The 8868-nt window shown below is 47.0% G+C and overlaps 1 pseudogene; it reads left to right on the forward strand.

The window, feature by feature from the left end:
• The first annotated feature begins 2216 nt into the window (after nucleotides 1-2216).
• Nucleotides 2217-2889, forward strand: LOC102242236 (annotated as a pseudogene).
• Nucleotides 2890-8868: the final 5979 nt, after the last annotated feature.

An 8868-nucleotide genomic window follows, 5' to 3' on the forward strand; every position in this document is an offset into this window, starting at 1 on the left:
CAGCTCCAGATGGCACAAGGCCAGGCAGTATTCCTTTGTCTCTCCCCAGGTTCTTTGACATCCCTTTTTGCTTTCCTTGAGTTCGTTTCAATATATTTCTATTCCTTATAACCAAAAAGGGCCCCAAATTAAAAGTTCTTAGACTGGGGAAAAATTATTATAGTAGATAATCCTAATACATAAGTTTTCTTACAATTTGAAAAAGACAAAATTTGTAATCCTATATAATAAAACCCTAATATGCAAATAGACCAAATGGTAAACAACCGGTTGCTATGACGCGCACTGACCACCAGGGGGCAGACACTCAACGCACAGGATCAGGCTCCCTCCTATCCGAATCGGGCCTGGGGGATCAGGCTGAAACCGGCTATCTGACATCCCCCGAGGGGTCTTGGATTGCGAGAAGGCTCAGGCCAGGCAGAGGGCCTTTAGTCTATATATATAAAAGCCTAAGAGACCAGACAACCAGCCAGTAGCTATGACAAGCACTGACCACCAGGGGGCAGACGATCAATGCAGGAGAGCTGCCCCCTGGTGGATAGTGTGCTCCCACAGCAGGAGCGCTGCTCAGCTGACAAGTGGCTCATGGCTGGCGAGTGCAGCTGCAGTGGCATGAGCCTCTCCAATGGACACTCCCCCTGGGCACCCAAGCAGCAAAGGGGGCAGGCGCAGGGGGGCCGGGATAAGTGGGAGCAGTGCTGCGCCCACCCCGGGCTTGAGCTCCTCCCCGGCTGCCTGCCACTTCTCGCACTACTTCGTGCTGTGTGGGATCGATGCGGACAGCAGGCTGGAGCCCGATGAGCTGGTGGGAAGGCCGGGCTGCGGCGGTGCGGAGGTCACTGATTCCCGCAGGCCAGGCCGAGGGACCCCACCAGTGCACATATCCGTGCTCTGGGCCTCTAATACAAAAATAAACAAATGGAATGAATAGATAATTCCTAAAGGAAGAAATATATATGGTTTATGAATGCAAAAAATAACTTCAGCCCTAGCCAGTTTGGCTCAGTGAATAGAGTGTCAGCCTGCAGACTGAAGTGTCCTGGGTTCAATTCTGGTCAAGGACACATGCCCGAGTTGTGGGCTCAATCTCCAGTAAAGGGCATGCAGGAGCACCTGATCAATGATTCTCTCTCATCATTGATGTTTCTATCTCTCCCTCTCTGAAATCAATAGAAAAATACATTTTTAAAACCTTCATTGTAATAAAAGAAACTTTAGTTGACATAATTACAGACCTTTTTATTTCCTATCAATTTGATTCAACAAGGCCAGATTAGTGTGGGTAGAGAGAAACAACCACTACTGGCTTAATAAGACAGGACTGATGGGACTATAAGATGCTCCCCCACTTTCTCCTTCAAGCAAAGGAGGGTGGGGATGAGCAGGCAGGAGGGCAGCTATGTGGGTGGGGTGGAAGCAAGTTAAGTTATAAGAAGCAGCTGGATAAGAAGGAGGAATTGTTTAAAAAATTTTGTTTACAGTGGGTTTTAAATATACAGGAGTGGGTAAGTACGCAAAGCACAGAGTTAATAAAGCAATTGTAACAATCATAACCTGCATGTCTTTTTCCGTATTAACAACTGTAAACCTACTTTTCCCCATTCCTGTATGTTCTATCTTAAAAAAAAAAAAAAAACACTAAGCACAAAAGCAGAAAATAAATTGATTATTTCTACTTCCAAAGCCTCAGCTCCCTCTTCAGCATCAACCTCTTGGTAGTTTCTCATGCGTCTTTTCAAGAAGCTTGTTTGTCCAAGTTTCTATTTATGAGGATGCTAGTGGCCCGGTGCACGGAATTCATGCACATTAAAAGGGAATTAATTAGAGGAAATATTTTAATATTCCTATTTGCCCTTTCTCTAAAATAGAAGTGCAGAGATGAAAGAAAATTAGTAAAATGTATATGAAAATCTCCCTCCTGTCAGAGTCTGGAGCGTGCCACAGGACCCAGAGTCAAGTCCCTGCCCACCTACGTGTGCCTAAAATCGCATGAGACCAGACCTGTCTGGCTCCACCCCCGTCAAGCCCCGCAGGGCGGGGGGTGCAGCCTCAGGTCCCCATCAAGCCCTGCCGTCGGGGGGTGTGACCTCAGGTCCCCCGGCGCAGTCTCAGGTCCCCTGGCCCCGGCGCTGGGGCAGGGGTCATGGCCTCAGGTCCCCCTGGCCTGGCCTCTCCCTTCCTCTCTCTCTAAAATAAATAAATAAGAAGATCTCATGCCTTTTTCAAACTGGAACTGTGGAAGGTGTAGAAGAAAAAGGCAAACCATTAAGAAAAAGTGGAGGAATTTCACAGAGCTGAAGATCAAGTGCCTGAGAAAGAAGTTTGCCCAAAAGGTACTTTGAAAGGCAAGGAGGCAGCATGTCTATAAGAAAGCTAAGCACTGTCACAACAAATATGGGCAGATGGACAGAACTGAGATTCAGATGGAGAGGATGGCAAGGAATGTGGGCATCTTCTATGTGGGACCCAAGAGGGGATTCTTCATCAGGATCACAGGTTTCAACAGTGTGAGCCAAGAAGGTCTGTCTGCAAAGTGTTTCAGCTTCTCTGCCTTCGCTGGATCTTCAATGGCTCCTTTGTTAAGCTCCACAAAGCTTCAGTTAACGTACTGGGGATTGTGGAACCATATATTGCATGGGGATACCCAAACCTGAACTCAGAAATGGATGGGTCTACAAGTGTGGTTATGGCAAAATCAACAAGAAGCAAATTGCCCTGGCAGATAACACTTAGATTGTTCCATCTCATGGTAACGATGGCATCGTCTGCATGGAGGATCTGATTCATGAGATCCATACTATTGGAAAGCCTTCAACTTCTATGGCCTGCAAATTACCGTATTTTTCCGTGTATAAGACGCCCCCCACTTTTTCAACCCAAAATTAGTAAATCAATATTTTAAACATAAGACAGAACACATTTTTATTTAGTAATCACCACAGGTAATGTTTATATACCAGTACTATGATATTATGCAGCATATCGCTTTATTCAGCCTCTGTTGCATCACTTCTCTCATCTTCATCACTATTAGTTCCAGATATGTCAATTTCTTCAGCTTCTATTATATCACTGCTGTCTTCTGAGTCACCGTCTATGTATATGAGATCATCCTCATAAACTGGTGGCATTTTCTGAGTTAACTTTGTTCATGTTCTCATGGCCAACCCTTCTCTCCTTATGAAATTGAAGCACCATTTGCCTTTCCTGTAAAATCAACAATGTTCGTTTCGCTTGCAAACATTCTTGCCTGACATTGAATAAGCTTGGTTGACACACATAAGCCACTCTGGCGCTGCTCCATAATCCAAGTCTTAAGCCTCTGCTCCAAGTTTGCCCATTTTGCTGGTTTTCCTCTTAAGGCCTTCTTCTTTTTTGGCATCTTGAGGGGTTGTTCTTCCTGTTTTCTCCACTGTCTGATCATACACTCAGTGGGAGGAGATCCAAATTGTCTCTCTGCAGCTCTATTTCCATGCTCTTTTGCATAGCTGATTACATTCAGTTTGAATTTTGCAGAGTAAGACAATCGCTTACCGGTATTTATCTTTTTATTTATTGACATCTTTATGGGCTCAGAATGCTCCAGTCCCTGTTGCATCTGCACACACACTCCACCTCCACCTCCAATTACAGCATCAGCTGACATCAGTAACAATAAGGCTCATGATTGGAGGAAGCCTGTTTGACCAGCCACGCACCCGCGCAGCTCCTTCCTCAGCTGACTTCTGTGTGTGAGAGGCCCCTTGATTTTCAGTCTAATGATTTTAGAAAAAAATAGCGTCTTATACATAGAAAACTACGGTATCTTCTCCAGGAGGGACTAGATCAACAGGCTTATTAGAAGGACAAAAGGCCTGGTGCATGAATTTGTGCACCAGTGGGGTCCCTCGACCTGGCCTGTGGGATCAGGCCGAAACCGGTTCTCTGACATACCCTGAAGGGTCCCAGATTGCGAGAGGGTGCAGGCCAGGCCGAGGGACCCCACTGGTGCACGATTGGGGCCGGGGAGGGACACGGGAGGTTGGCCACAGAAGGGCTCCAGGGTGTGTCCAGAAGGGCTTGCTCAGTCAGCAAGCTAACCTACCAGTCAGAGCGTCTGCCCCCTGGTGGTCAGTGCACAACATAGCCAGCGTTTGAGCAACCTTAGGATATCATTAGCATATTATGCTTTGATTGGTTGAATGGACGACCAGACACTTAGCATATTAGGCTTTTATTATATAGGATGAACTGAGGTGTCTACCATTATTATTTTTGTAATTTGGTCAGTTAATAAACAGTGGCTGTTTCATATTGTTTAAAAAGGGGGGAGGGGGGAAGCCCAGCCAGCATGGCTCAGTGGTTGAGTATTGACCTATGAACCAGGAGGTCACAGCTTGATTCCCAGTCAAGTCACATTCCCAGGTACAGGCTCCATGCCTGGGAATTTTAGCTGGAAAATCCCTAGCAGGATCTTTAACAGGTTCTACAGTCCTGCTCTGTCTTGGGTGAGACCCAGGATCCTCAGGATCAGCCAAACTGGAATTCCCTTTTTTGGGGAGCTCTACATTTCACCTCCAGTCACCCAGGCTCACACCAAAGTGTTGGCTTTGGTTCCTCTTTCCTTAGTCTGAGTCCAACGAACTATTCTTCAGTGTCAACATTTAATGCTTTTGTCTCCATATAACTGGCATTTCCTAATTTTGCCCTTTAATCAACTGCAAAAAGTGGCTTCCTAACCCACCTTATAACTGCTAGTCTCCCCTCTTTCAGAACTCTCTGGAGTAATATTAAAATAATACTTCATCAACACCTAAATCATGACCCATATCTAAAATCTACACTATCTCCCTACAGGCCCTGGCCAGATAGCTCAGTGGGTTAGAGCATCCTTCCAAATGCCAAGGTTATGAGTTCGATCCCTGGTCAGGGCACATACAAGAATCAATCCATGTCTTGCTGGTGGAAATCGTGTTCTTTCATGGAGTTGCAAGGAAAGCATTCCAGGACCCACATATGGGAGGTTGTGGCATGGTAATATTTATTGGGATGGAAATAGAAGGCTGCCCCCAGGTTCCCAACGTTTCATCTCCATCCGTCCTGCCCTGGAAAAAGTCCAGCCTTGTCTTCATCAAGCCCAGAACTAAGACCAGTGTTCAGAGAATCTGTGACACATTAAAGATTAGTCCTTTGGAGCCTGCATGATCTGCTGCAAATCCCAGGCAGCTGCTAGGCCTGTGTGGCTGCGATGAAATGCGTGATCTCATGGGCAAGCACATGTTAGAGAGAAAGAGAGGGGAAGAGGAAGAGAGAAGGGGGGGAGCTTCTTTGTTAAACTGGGATTATATGATTTTTGGGTTTGGGAAGGACCAGGCTCTTCTTCAAACCAAGCAATCAACTTCCCAATCCTTGATGGGCTTGCATTGAATTCTTCCCCTAACCAATCCATTTCCTAGATATACCAGGGTTCTGCGTCCCTTATCCAATCCAATCCTTTTCCCAGGCTAGACACTCCCCCTTATGGTGCCAACTTAATCCTACTGCACATGCCTCAAAGTGGAAGTACCTCCCTCTGTGCCATCTTATCTTCTACTGGGTATGTGCCCAGCAGAGGAATTTCCCCTTTATTGCTCATTCCTTCCCTCCACAGTCTGGAGCAGGAAGGACCGGTTGTACATTGTATCCCGGGGAGACTGAGAAGCCTGTCCTTCCTCTCTTTAGGGCAGTGGTTCTCAACCTTGGCTGCACATTAGAATCACCTGGGAATCTTTTTAAAATCCTGATTTCTGGGCCTCCTCGGAGGAGGAGTTTAAAAAGATTCCCAGGTGATTCTAATGTGCAGCCAAGGTTGAGAACCACTGCTTTAGGGGGGAGGGAGGGGCGATACTCCCCTTGGCAGGAGCCTGCTCTGGTCCTCTGGGAGGCCCACGAATGCTGCAACTTCCCCCCAAAGCAGGCCCGGGCTCTGATCCCACTCCCCAGCCATCACATTCCTTCCTGTATTAATGCTTAGCTCCTACACTAATGAATGAATGCACAAGTAAGTGGAACAACAAATTGATGTTTTCTCTCTCCCTCAAAAATCAACTTAAAAAATAAACTATCTCCCTACAAAGTCCTTCACTAAGCCTTCAAGGCCTGCTCCTAACCCAGCTCTGGAGCTGACTGCCCATCACTGTCCCGAACACCTTTCTCCAGCCCAAACACTCCCATACATGGTGTCCCTAAACACACTGACACCCATGTTCCTGTTACTGCATAGACTGTTCCCTTATCTAAAGAAGCCGCCTTCCAACTCTCCATCTATAGAAATACTGCATGTCCTTCCAGTTCCAACTCAGGTTTTGCCTCTTTCTCTGCCATTCTAGATGAAAGCAGGTCCTCCCAATTTAAACCCCATTAAATTCCGTTGAGTACTACCATATTTTAGCTTATACCTTTTGCTCACATACACAGTTCCCACAACTACATTTTAAGCTCATTATTTGGAACATGTGGCATCCAGAATATTAGTGTGCCTTGAATATCCACTTCCCTAGGAAACAGGAAAGCAAAGCTCCCTTACACAAATTGTGGGGCTGAGAGTTGGAAAATACTGAACTCATGCAAATCACAAACCACTGACTCTTTTTTCCTCCACCCAGGTGGCAGAAGGGAATAAAGCCGGTCCTGGAATAGGTGATCCACCTACTGATTCTAGTTTTTTCCATCCTAGTGTTGCCAGGGGAATTAGGGGGTCCAATTTCCCCGACACTAGTAGGAGTGGGTGGCTCTTGTGATTCAGAAAAAGAATTTTGTTGTTGTTGTTATCCTTACCTGGGAATATTTTTCTATTGATTTTAGAGAGAGTGGAAGGGAGGGAGAGAGACAGAAAGAGAGAAACATCGATGTGAGAGAGTCACGTTGATTGGTTGCCTTCTGCACACACCTGCAACCGAGGTATGTGCCCTTGACCCAGAATTGAACCCTTGACCCTTCAGTCCATAGGCAGAGACACTCTATCCACTGAGCAAAACAGGCGAGGGCAGAAAAAGAATTTTCTAAGATTTGCACGGGTGAATGAATGGTTTTTGTTGGCGAGGAGTTACATTCCTTGGGTTCCAAAGTCCCATGCCCCTTAAACCAGTCCTGAAAGAGGGGCAGCTGTGGGTTCAGTGGAGCCCAAAGGAGGGCCAGTGTCCAGAGCTTTCATTCCATGTTGCACTGGGTCATTAAAGTTCATTAGTCCATTGTGTGGACCCCACATGGCTGTGGGCCCTGTGGGTGGAGGAGACCCAAGAGGAGTCCCAAGAGGGCCAGAAGGCTAAGGGCCAAGAGAGGCAAAAGAATAAACACCGCCCAGCTGGTGTGGCTCAGTGGTTGAACATCAACCCATGAACCAGGAGGTTGAGGTTTGATTCCCAGTCAGGGCACATGCCCAGGTTTCGGGCTAGATCCCAAGTAGTGGGTATGCAGGAGGCCGCAGATCAAAGATTCTCTCTCATCATTGGTGTTTCTATCTCTCTCCCTTCCTCTCTCTGAAACAAAAACACATAAAAAAAAGAATAAAAATCAAGAGAGCATGCTCCTTTGATTAGAGGTTTAAATATTCAGGTTTTGTGCCCTTGCAGTGGCCACACCTATTCTGGCCACTAATTTATTCCCTGGGTATGCAGGAGGCAGCAGATCAAAGATTCTCTCTCATCATTGGTGTTTCTATCTCTCTCCCTTCCTCTCTCTGAAACAAAAACACATAAAAAAAAGAATAAAAATCAAGAGAGCATGCTCCTTTGATTAGAGGTTTAAATATTCAGGTTTTGTGCCCTTGCAGTGGCCACACCTATTCTGGCCACTAATTTATTCCCAGGTGGGCACCCTCCCACATCACGCAGGCCTTACTGGGCATGCATCTAAACGGCCTCTGTCCAGTCCCTTCCCCCATTGATCCCGCAGGAAACAGACCTGGGAGAGTGTTGAATTAGCAAAGCTGTATAAATGGCATGCCTAGATGATCTAGTCTTCCCTTTACTCCTTCCTGTAACAAGATTATTACGTCAGTATCACTGGGACCAGCTTTTGGGTATACAAACAAATGGAAGGCAGAGCAGGAAAGGTCAAGGAAAGCCTCAGGCTACTTCCATTTTCCGAGATTCTCAGCATATTGAAAACTGAAGATGGGTTTAAAAATGGTGGTGTGTTTGACATCTTTTTTCATTGCACCACCCTTTTCGCTCAATCCTGTTGTCAGTGTGTCTCTGCGACCTTATGTCTAATCTTACGTCAGGATACATCACAAATTGAAAGCTGAAAAAACCTTGGATTACAGTATTTTTTAAATTTAATTTATTTGGGGGTGATATTGGTTAATAAAACTATATAGGTTTAGGGGTACAGTTCTATAATATATCATCTGTATGCTGTATTGTGTTCAGATTATAGCATTTTGGACTCTAGTTCTCTGGCCGCCGCAGGCTGCTAGGCCCAGCAGGAAGGTGATGCATGACATGGGTCACACAGCGCCGTGCAGGCGCCTCCAGGCCTGGCGGCGGCAGCCCTTGCGGGTCCCGCCTGCACCCCGTGGGGGCCTTGCACACGCTGCAAGGGGATTGGCCCCTCCCGATGGCTCGCCAGACCTCCCACTCCTCCTACCGCCCGCTATTTGCCCTCCCAGCGAAGAAAGCGGGATGCAGGCCCTGGGGCCGGGGCCCCAAAACCAAGGGGTCGAAACCACGGGGGTTGGGACGGAACGCCAGTTCCTGCCGCACTCCCAGCCAATCGCCACACTCCACGAAGAATAGCCCTAGGGGGCGTCTGGGAAGGTGATTAGAACGATGGGCAGGCTGACCAACCGCGTTTCGGAGCTGGCGCGGGGGGGCGGGACTTTGCTCTGGCCCTAGCGACTCAGGA

The sequence above is a fragment of the Myotis brandtii genome, unplaced genomic scaffold (assembly GCF_000412655.1).
Source record: "Myotis brandtii unplaced genomic scaffold, ASM41265v1 scaffold193, whole genome shotgun sequence".
Lineage (NCBI taxonomy): Eukaryota > Metazoa > Chordata > Mammalia > Chiroptera > Vespertilionidae > Myotis > Myotis brandtii.